This window comes from Salmo salar, chromosome 08 (assembly GCF_965601325.2).
Source record: "Salmo salar chromosome 08, fSalSal1, whole genome shotgun sequence".
Classification (NCBI taxonomy): domain Eukaryota; kingdom Metazoa; phylum Chordata; class Actinopteri; order Salmoniformes; family Salmonidae; genus Salmo; species Salmo salar.
In genome coordinates, this window is record NC_138298.1 from 328,649 (window position 1) to 337,500 (window position 8,852).

At 41.6% G+C, this 8,852-nt stretch overlaps 20 non-coding genes and 1 pseudogene across 20 annotated transcripts; all 21 read left to right on the forward strand.

Annotated features, from left to right (window-relative positions):
• The first annotated feature begins 212 nt into the window (after window positions 1–212).
• On the forward strand, window positions 213–331 carry LOC145883819 (5S ribosomal RNA). Its single transcript, XR_014395395.1, has one exon. It is a non-coding gene; the product is annotated as a 5S ribosomal RNA (ribosomal RNA).
• Window positions 332–740: 409 nt separating this feature from the next.
• LOC145852007 (5S ribosomal RNA) lies at window positions 741–859 on the forward strand. The gene has a single exon (XR_014373861.1). It is a non-coding gene; the product is annotated as a 5S ribosomal RNA (ribosomal RNA).
• Window positions 860–998: 139 nt separating this feature from the next.
• On the forward strand, window positions 999–1,117 carry LOC145881601 (5S ribosomal RNA). The gene has a single exon (XR_014393174.1). It is a non-coding gene; the product is annotated as a 5S ribosomal RNA (ribosomal RNA).
• Window positions 1,118–1,526: 409 nt separating this feature from the next.
• LOC145852008 (5S ribosomal RNA) lies at window positions 1,527–1,645 on the forward strand. Its single transcript, XR_014373862.1, has one exon. It is a non-coding gene; the product is annotated as a 5S ribosomal RNA (ribosomal RNA).
• A 139-nt stretch (window positions 1,646–1,784) lies between these two features.
• On the forward strand, window positions 1,785–1,903 carry LOC145885524 (5S ribosomal RNA). Its single transcript, XR_014397107.1, has one exon. It is a non-coding gene; the product is annotated as a 5S ribosomal RNA (ribosomal RNA).
• Window positions 1,904–2,312: 409 nt separating this feature from the next.
• On the forward strand, window positions 2,313–2,431 carry LOC145885689 (5S ribosomal RNA). Its single transcript, XR_014397272.1, has one exon. It is a non-coding gene; the product is annotated as a 5S ribosomal RNA (ribosomal RNA).
• A 139-nt stretch (window positions 2,432–2,570) lies between these two features.
• On the forward strand, window positions 2,571–2,689 carry LOC145852241 (5S ribosomal RNA). Its single transcript, XR_014374095.1, has one exon. It is a non-coding gene; the product is annotated as a 5S ribosomal RNA (ribosomal RNA).
• A 139-nt stretch (window positions 2,690–2,828) lies between these two features.
• On the forward strand, window positions 2,829–2,947 carry LOC145852009 (5S ribosomal RNA). The gene has a single exon (XR_014373863.1). It is a non-coding gene; the product is annotated as a 5S ribosomal RNA (ribosomal RNA).
• A 409-nt stretch (window positions 2,948–3,356) lies between these two features.
• Window positions 3,357–3,475, forward strand: LOC145883831 (5S ribosomal RNA). Its single transcript, XR_014395407.1, has one exon. It is a non-coding gene; the product is annotated as a 5S ribosomal RNA (ribosomal RNA).
• A 409-nt stretch (window positions 3,476–3,884) lies between these two features.
• On the forward strand, window positions 3,885–4,003 carry LOC145852011 (5S ribosomal RNA). Its single transcript, XR_014373865.1, has one exon. It is a non-coding gene; the product is annotated as a 5S ribosomal RNA (ribosomal RNA).
• A 139-nt stretch (window positions 4,004–4,142) lies between these two features.
• Window positions 4,143–4,261, forward strand: LOC145857674 (5S ribosomal RNA). The gene has a single exon (XR_014378575.1). It is a non-coding gene; the product is annotated as a 5S ribosomal RNA (ribosomal RNA).
• A 409-nt stretch (window positions 4,262–4,670) lies between these two features.
• On the forward strand, window positions 4,671–4,789 carry LOC145883842 (5S ribosomal RNA). Its single transcript, XR_014395418.1, has one exon. It is a non-coding gene; the product is annotated as a 5S ribosomal RNA (ribosomal RNA).
• Window positions 4,790–5,198: 409 nt separating this feature from the next.
• Window positions 5,199–5,317, forward strand: LOC145883853 (5S ribosomal RNA). Its single transcript, XR_014395429.1, has one exon. It is a non-coding gene; the product is annotated as a 5S ribosomal RNA (ribosomal RNA).
• A 409-nt stretch (window positions 5,318–5,726) lies between these two features.
• Window positions 5,727–5,845, forward strand: LOC145852012 (5S ribosomal RNA). Its single transcript, XR_014373866.1, has one exon. It is a non-coding gene; the product is annotated as a 5S ribosomal RNA (ribosomal RNA).
• Window positions 5,846–5,984: 139 nt separating this feature from the next.
• Window positions 5,985–6,103, forward strand: LOC145885525 (5S ribosomal RNA). The gene has a single exon (XR_014397108.1). It is a non-coding gene; the product is annotated as a 5S ribosomal RNA (ribosomal RNA).
• Window positions 6,104–6,512: 409 nt separating this feature from the next.
• Window positions 6,513–6,621, forward strand: LOC145853528 (uncharacterized; annotated as a pseudogene).
• Window positions 6,622–6,760: 139 nt separating this feature from the next.
• On the forward strand, window positions 6,761–6,879 carry LOC145885526 (5S ribosomal RNA). The gene has a single exon (XR_014397109.1). It is a non-coding gene; the product is annotated as a 5S ribosomal RNA (ribosomal RNA).
• A 409-nt stretch (window positions 6,880–7,288) lies between these two features.
• On the forward strand, window positions 7,289–7,407 carry LOC145885690 (5S ribosomal RNA). The gene has a single exon (XR_014397273.1). It is a non-coding gene; the product is annotated as a 5S ribosomal RNA (ribosomal RNA).
• Window positions 7,408–7,546: 139 nt separating this feature from the next.
• On the forward strand, window positions 7,547–7,665 carry LOC145887369 (5S ribosomal RNA). The gene has a single exon (XR_014398960.1). It is a non-coding gene; the product is annotated as a 5S ribosomal RNA (ribosomal RNA).
• Window positions 7,666–7,804: 139 nt separating this feature from the next.
• Window positions 7,805–7,923, forward strand: LOC145852013 (5S ribosomal RNA). The gene has a single exon (XR_014373867.1). It is a non-coding gene; the product is annotated as a 5S ribosomal RNA (ribosomal RNA).
• A 409-nt stretch (window positions 7,924–8,332) lies between these two features.
• Window positions 8,333–8,451, forward strand: LOC145883864 (5S ribosomal RNA). The gene has a single exon (XR_014395440.1). It is a non-coding gene; the product is annotated as a 5S ribosomal RNA (ribosomal RNA).
• The last annotated feature ends 401 nt before the right edge of the window (window positions 8,452–8,852 follow it).

Genomic DNA, 8,852 nt, shown 5'->3' on the forward strand with positions numbered 1-8,852 from the left:
TATGCTCCTTTGCCCTGTTCAAATGATGGAAGGAAATAAAGTTTGTATTTTATCCAACTACCTGTGCTAAAAAGTGATGGGAACAGTGTTTATAATTTCTTCTACTTTTTCAGTGACACAAAGTTCAAGCTGCTTATCTAATTGGTGAAAATGCAATGTCTGTTTATCAGACTCATTTTGACTATATATGTTGTAGCAAGAGATTGTTTCTTGCTTACGGCCATACCAGCCTGGGTACGCCCGATCTCGTCTGATCTCGGAAGCTAAGCAGGGTCGGGCCTGGTTAGTACTTGGATGGGAGACCGCCTGGGAATACCAGGTGCTGTAAGCATTTTGTCCACGAGGGTGTGCTCTTGCACTATTTCATCAGCAACACTGCCTTGTAGTAAGCATTTAATGATGAATTGACTAAATGCACCGTCCTGACTTTTTAATAGGATCAAATTTCCTTGTGTTTTCAATTAGCATCTGCCTTGTATTTATAAGACAAACAAGAATATTGTTGCTGAATGCAGCTTGTGTGTGCTTTATGCTCCTTTTCCCTGTTCAAATGATGGAAGGAAATAAAGTTTGTATTTTATCCAACTACCTGTGCTAAAAAGTGATGGGAACAGTGTTTATAATTTCTTCTACTTTTTCAGTGACACAAAGTTCAAGCTGCTTATCTAATTGGTGAAAATGCAATGTCTGTTTATCAGACTCATTTTGACTATATATGTTGTAGCAAGAGATTGTTTCTCGCTTACGGCCATACCAGCCTGGGTACGCCCGATCTCGTCTGATCTCGGAAGCTAAGCAGGGTCGTGCCTGGTTAGTACTTGGATGGGAGACCGCCTGGGAAAACCAAGTGCTGTAAGCATTTTGTCCACGAGGGTATGCTCTTGCACTATTTCATCAGCAACACTGCCTTGTATTAAGCATTTAATGATGAATTGACTAAATGTCTGTTTTATCAGACTCACTTTGACTATATACGTTGTAGCAAGAGATTGTTTCTCGCTTACGGCCATACCAGCCTGGGTACGCCCGATCTCGTCTGATCTCGGAAGCTAAGCAGGGTCGGGCCTGGTTAGTACCTGGATGGGAGACCGCCTGGGAATACCAGGTGCTGTAAGCATTTTGTCCACGAGGGTGTGCTCTTGCACTATTTCATCAGCAACACTGCCTTGTAGTAAGCATTTAATGATGAATTGACTAAATGCACCGTCCTGACTTTTTAATAGGATCAAATTTCCTTGTGTTTTCAATTAGCATCTGCCTTGTATTTATAAGACAAACAAGAATATTGTTGCTGAATGCAGCTTGTGTGTGCTTTATGCTCCTTTGCCCTGTTCAAATGATGGAAGGAAATAAAGTTTGTATTTTATCCAACTACCTGTGCTAAAAAGTGATGGGAACAGTGTTTATAATTTCTTCTACTTTTTCAGTGACACAAAGTTCAAGCTGCTTATCTAATTGGTGAAAATGCAATGTCTGTTTATCAGACTCATTTTGACTATATATGTTGTAGCAAGAGATTGTTTCTCGCTTACGGCCATACCAGCCTGGGTACGCCCGATCTCGTCTGATCTCGGAAGCTAAGCAGGGTCGTGCCTGGTTAGTACTTGGATGGGAGACCGCCTGGGAAAACCAAGTGCTGTAAGCATTTTGTCCACGAGGGTATGCTCTTGCACTATTTCATCAGCAACACTGCCTTGTATTAAGCATTTAATGATGAATTGACTAAATGTCTGTTTTATCAGACTCACTTTGACTATATATGTTGTAGCAAGAGATTGTTTCTTGCTTACGGCCATACCAGCCTGGGTACGCCCGATCTCGTCTGATCTCGGAAGCTAAGCAGGGTCGGGCCTGGTTAGTACCTGGATGGGAGACCGCCTGGGAATACCAGGTGCTATAAGCATTTTGTCCACGAGGGTGTGCTCTTGCACTATTTCATCAGCAACACTGCCTTGTAGTAAGCATTTAATGATGAATTGACTAAATGCAGCGTCCTGACTTTTTAATAGGATCACATTTCCTTGTGTTTTCAATTAGCATCTGCCTTGTATTTATAAGACAAACAAGAATATTGTTGCTGAATGCAGCTTGTGTGTGCTTTATGCTCCTTTGCCCTGTTCAAATGATGAAAGGAAATAAAGTTTGTATTTTATCCAACTACCTGTGCTAAAAAGTGATGGGAACAGTGTTTATAATTTCTTCTACTTTTTCAGTGACACAAAGTTCAAGCTGCTTATCTAATTGGTGAAAATGCAATGTCTGTTTATCAGACTCATTTTGACTATATATGATGTAGCAAGAGATTGTTTCTCGCTTACGGCCATACCAGCCTGGGTACGCCCGATCTCGTCTGATCTCGGAAGCTAAGCAGGGTCGGGCCTGGTTAGTACTTGGATGGGAGACCGCCTGGGAAAACCAAGTGCTGTAAGCATTTTGTCCACGAGGGTATGCTCTTGCACTATTTCATCAGCAACACTGCCTTGTATTAAGCATTTAATGATGAATTGACTAAATGTCTGTTTTATCAGACTCACTTTGACTATATATGTTGTAGCAAGAGATTGTTTCTCGCTTACGGCCATACCAGCCTGGGTCCGCCCGATCTCGTCTGATCTCGGAAGCTAAGCAGGGTCGGGCCTGGTTACTACTTGGATGGGAGACCGCCTGGGAAAACCAAGTGCTGTAAGCATTTTGTCCACGAGGGTATGCTCTTGCACTATTTCATCAGCAACACTGCCTTGTATTAAGCATTTAATGATGAATTGACTAAATGTCTGTTTTATCAGACTCACTTTGACTATATATGTTGTAGCAAGAGATTGTTTCTCGCTTACGGCCATACCAGCCTGGGTACGCCCGATCTCGTCTGATCTCGGAAGCTAAGCAGGGTCGTGCCTGGTTAGTACTTGGATGGGAGACCGCCTGGGAAAACCAAGTGCTGTAAGCATTTTGTCCACGAGGGTATGCTCTTGCACTATTTCATCAGCAACACTGCCTTGTAGTAAGCATTTAATGATGAATTGACTAAATGCACCGTCCTGACTTTTTAATAGGATCAAATTTCCTTGTGTTTTCAATTAGCATCTGCCTTGTATTTATAAGACAAACAAGAATATTGTTGCTGAATGCAGCTTGTGTGTGCTTTATGCTCCTTTGCCCTGTTCAAATGATGGAAGGAAATAAAGTTTGTATTTTATCCAACTACCTGTGCTAAAAAGTGATGGGAACAGTGTTTATAATTTCTTCTACTTTTTCAGTGACACAAAGTTCAAGCTGCTTATCTAATTGGTGAAAATGCAATGTCTGTTTATCAGACTCATTTTGACTATATATGTTGTAGCAAGAGATTGTTTCTCGCTTACGGCCATACCAGCCTGGGTACGCCCGATCTCGTCTGATCTCGGAAGCTAAGCAGGGTCGGGCCTGGTTAGTACTTGGATGGGAGACCGCCTGGGAATACCAGGTGCTGTAAGCATTTTGTCCACGAGGGTGTGCTCTTGCACTATTTCATCAGCAACACTGCCTTGTAGTAAGCATTTAATGATGAATTGACTAAATGCACCGTCCTGACTTTTTAATAGGATCAAATTTCCTTGTGTTTTCAATTAGCATCTGCCTTGTATTTATAAGACAAACAAGAATATTGTTGCTGAATGCAGCTTGTGTGTGCTTTATGCTCCTTTTCCCTGTTCAAATGATGGAAGGAAATAAAGTTTGTATTTTATCCAACTACCTGTGCTAAAAAGTGATGGGAACAGTGTTTATAATTTCTTCTACTTTTTCAGTGACACAAAGTTCAAGCTGCTTATCTAAATGGTGAAAATGCAATGTCTGTTTATCAGACTCATTTTGACTATATATGTTGTAGCAAGAGATTGTTTCTCGCTTACGGCCATACCAGCCTGGGTACGCCCGATCTCGTCTGATCTCGGAAGCTAAGCAGGGTCGTGCCTGGTTAGTACTTGGATGGGAGACCGCCTGGGAAAACCAAGTGCTGTAAGCATTTTGTCCACGAGGGTATGCTCTTGCACTATTTCATCAGCAACACTGCCTTGTATTAAGCATTTAATGATGAATTGACTAAATGTCTGTTTTATCAGACTCACTTTGACTATATATGTTGTAGCAAGAGATTGTTTCTCGCTTACGGCCATACCAGCCTGGGTACGCCCGATCTCGTCTGATCTCGGAAGCTAAGCAGGATCGGGCCTGGTTAGTACCTGGATGGGAGACCGCCTGGGAATACCAGGTGCTGTAAGCATTTTGTCCACGAGGGTGTGCTCTTGCACTATTTCATCAGCAACACTGCCTTGTAGTAAGCATTTAATGATGAATTGACTAAATGCACCGTCCTGACTTTTTAATAGGATCAAATTTCCTTGTGTTTTCAATTAGCATCTGCCTTGTATTTATAAGACAAACAAGAATATTGTTGCTGAATGCAGCTTGTGTGTGCTTTATGCTCCTTTGCCCTGTTCAAATGATGGAAGGAAATAAAGTTTGTATTTTATCCAACTACCTGTGCTAAAAAGTGATGGGAACAGTGTTTATAATTTCTTCTACTTTTTCAGTGACACAAAGTTCAAGCTGCTTATCTAATTGGTGAAAATGCAATGTCTGTTTATCAGACTCATTTTGACTATATATGATGTAGCAAGAGATTGTTTCTCGCTTACGGCCATACCAGCCTGGGTACGCCCGATCTCGTCTGATCTCGGAAGCTAAGCAGGGTCGGGCCTGGTTAGTACTTGGATGGGAGACCGCCTGGGAATACCAGGTGCTGTAAGCATTTTGTCCACGAGGGTGTGCTCTTGCACTATTTCATCAGCAACACTGCCTTGTAGTAAGCATTTAATGATGAATTGACTAAATGCACCGTCCTGACTTTTTAATAGGATCAAATTTCCTTGTGTTTTCAATTAGCATCTGCCTTGTATTTATAAGACAAACAAGAATATTGTTGCTGAATGCAGCTTGTGTGTGCTTTATGCTCCTTTGCCCTGTTCAAATGATGGAAGGAAATAAAGTTTGTATTTTATCCAACTACCTGTGCTAAAAAGTGATGGGAACAGTGTTTATAATTTCTTCTACTTTTTCAGTGACACAAAGTTCAAGCTGCTTATCTAATTGGTGAAAATGCAATGTCTGTTTATCAGACTCATTTTGACTATATATGTTGTAGCAAGAGATTGTTTCTCGCTTACGGCCATACCAGCCTGGGTACGCCCGATCTCGTCTGATCTCGGAAGCTAAGCAGGGTCGGGCCTGGTTAGTACTTGGATGGGAGACCGCCTGGGAATACCAGGTGCTGTAAGCATTTTGTCCACGAGGGTGTGCTCTTGCACTATTTCATCAGCAACACTGCCTTGTAGTAAGCATTTAATGATGAATTGACTAAATGCACCGTCCTGACTTTTTAATAGGATCAAATTTTCTTGTGTTTTCAATTAGCATCTGCCTTGTATTTATAAGACAAACAAGAATATTGTTGCTGAATGCAGCTTGTGTGTGCTTTATGCTCCTTTTCCCTGTTCAAATGATGGAAGGAAATAAAGTTTGTATTTTATCCAACTACCTGTGCTAAAAAGTGATGGGAACAGTGTTTATAATTTCTTCTACTTTTTCAGTGACACAAAGTTCAAGCTGCTTATCTAATTGGTGAAAATGCAATGTCTGTTTATCAGACTCATTTTGACTATATATGTTGTAGCAAGAGATTGTTTCTCGCTTACGGCCATACCAGCCTGGGTACGCCCGATCTCGTCTGATCTCGGAAGCTAAGCAGGGTCGTGCCTGGTTAGTACTTGGATGGGAGACCGCCTGGGAAAACCAAGTGCTGTAAGCATTTTGTCCACGAGGGTATGCTCTTGCACTATTTCATCAGCAACACTGCCTTGTATTAAGCGTTTAATGATGAATTGACTAAATGTCTGTTTTATCAGACTCACTTTGACTATATACGTTGTAGCAAGAGATTGTTTCTCGCTTACGGCCATACCAGCCTGGGTACGCCCGATCTCGTCTGATCTCGGAAGCTAAGCAGGGTCGGGCCTGGTTAGTACCTGGATGGGAGACCGCCTGGGAATACCAGGTGCTATAAGCATTTTGTCCACGAGGGTGTGCTCTTGCACTATTTCATCAGCAACACTGCCTTGTAGTAAGCATTTAATGATGAATTGACTAAATGCACCGTCCTGACTTTTTAATAGGATCAAATTTCCTTGTGTTTTCAATTAGCATCTGCCTTGTATTTATAAGACAAACAAGAATATTGTTGCTGAATGCAGCTTGTGTGTGCTTTATGCTCCTTTGCCCTGTTCAAATGATGGAAGGAAATAAAGTTTGTATTTTATCCAACTACCTGTGCTAAAAAGTGATGGGAACAGTGTTTATAATTTCTTCTACTTTTTCAGTGACACAAAGTTCAAGCTGCTTATCTAATTGGTGAAAATGCAATGTCTGTTTATCAGACTCATTTTGACTATATATGTTGTAGCAAGAGATTGTTTCTCGCTTACGGCCATACCACCCTGGGTACGCCTGATCTCGGAAGCTAAGCAGGGTCGTGCCTGGTTAGTACTTGGATGGGAGACCGCCTGGGAAAACCAAGTGCTGTAAGCATTTTGTCCACGAGGGTATGCTCTTGCACTATTTCATCAGCAACACTGCCTTGTATTAAGCATTTAATGATGAATTGACTAAATGTCTGTTTTATCAGACTCACTTTGACTATATATGTTGTAGCAAGAGATTGTTTCTTGCTTACGGCCATACCAGCCTGGGTACGCCCGATCTCGTCTGATCTCGGAAGCTAAGCAGGGTCGGGCCTGGTTAGTACCTGGATGGGAGACCGCCTGGGAATACCAGGTGCTATAAGCATTTTGTCCACGAGGGTGTGCTCTTGCACTATTTCATCAGCAACACTGCCTTGTAGTAAGCATTTAATGATGAATTGACTAAATGCAGCGTCCTGACTTTTTAATAGGATCACATTTCCTTGTGTTTTCAATTAGCATCTGCCTTGTATTTATAAGACAAACAAGAATATTGTTGCTGAATGCAGCTTGTGTGTGCTTTATGCTCCTTTGCCCTGTTCAAATGATGAAAGGAAATAAAGTTTGTATTTTATCCAACTACCTGTGCTAAAAAGTGATGGGAACAGTGTTTATAATTTCTTCTACTTTTTCAGTGACACAAAGTTCAAGCTGCTTATCTAATTGGTGAAAATGCAATGTCTGTTTATCAGACTCATTTTGACTATATATGATGTAGCAAGAGATTGTTTCTCGCTTACGGCCATACCAGCCTGGGTACGCCCGATCTCGTCTGATCTCGGAAGCTAAGCAGGGTCGGGCCTGGTTAGTACTTGGATGGGAGACCGCCTGGGAAAACCAAGTGCTGTAAGCATTTTGTCCACGAGGGTATGCTCTTGCACTATTTCATCAGCAACACTGCCTTGTATTAAGCATTTAATGATGAATTGACTAAATGTCTGTTTTATCAGACTCACTTTGACTATATATGTTGTAGCAAGAGATTGTTTCTCGCTTACGGCCATACCAGCCTGGGTCCGCCCGATCTCGTCTGATCTCGGAAGCTAAGCAGGGTCGGGCCTGGTTAGTACTTGGATGGGAGACCGCCTGGGAAAACCAAGTGCTGTAAGCATTTTGTCCACGAGGGTATGCTCTTGCACTATTTCATCAGCAACACTGCCTTGTATTAAGCATTTAATGATGAATTGACTAAATGTCTGTTTTATCAGACTCACTTTGACTATATATGTTGTAGCAAGAGATTGTTTCTCGCTTACGGCCATACCAGCCTGGGTACGCCCGATCTCGTCTGATCTCGGAAGCTAAGCAGGGTCGTGCCTGGTTAGTACTTGGATGGGAGACCGCCTGGGAAAACCAAGTGCTGTAAGCATTTTGTCCACGAGGGTATGCTCTTGCACTATTTCATCAGCAACACTGCCTTGTAGTAAGCATTTAATGATGAATTGACTAAATGCACCGTCCTGACTTTTTAATAGGATCAAATTTCCTTGTGTTTTCAATTAGCATCTGCCTTGTATTTATAAGACAAACAAGAATATTGTTGCTGAATGCAGCTTGTGTGTGCTTTATGCTCCTTTGCCCTGTTCAAATGATGGAAGGAAATAAAGTTTGTATTTTATCCAACTACCTGTGCTAAAAAGTGATGGGAACAGTGTTTATAATTTCTTCTACTTTTTCAGTGACACAAAGTTCAAGCTGCTTATCTAATTGGTGAAAATGCAATGTCTGTTTATCAGACTCATTTTGACTATATATGTTGTAGCAAGAGATTGTTTCTCGCTTACGGCCATACCAGCCTGGGTACGCCCGATCTCGTCTGATCTCGGAAGCTAAGCAGGGTCGGGCCTGGTTAGTACTTGGATGGGAGACCGCCTGGGAATACCAGGTGCTGTAAGCATTTTGTCCACGAGGGTGTGCTCTTGCACTATTTCATCAGCAACACTGCCTTGTAGTAAGCATTTAATGATGAATTGACTAAATGCACCGTCCTGACTTTTTAATAGGATCAAATTTCCTTGTGTTTTCAATTAGCATCTGCCTTGTATTTATAAGACAAACAAGAATATTGTTGCTGAATGCAGCTTGTGTGTGCTTTATGCTCCTTTTCCCTGTTCAAATGATGGAAGGAAATAAAGTTTGTATTTTATCCAACTACCTGTGCTAAAAAGTGATGGGAACAGTGTTTATAATTTCTTCTACTTTTTCAGTGACACAAAGTTCAAGCTGCTTATCTAAATGGTGAAAATGCAATGTCTGTTTATCAGACTCATTTTGACTATATATGTTGTAGCAAGAGAT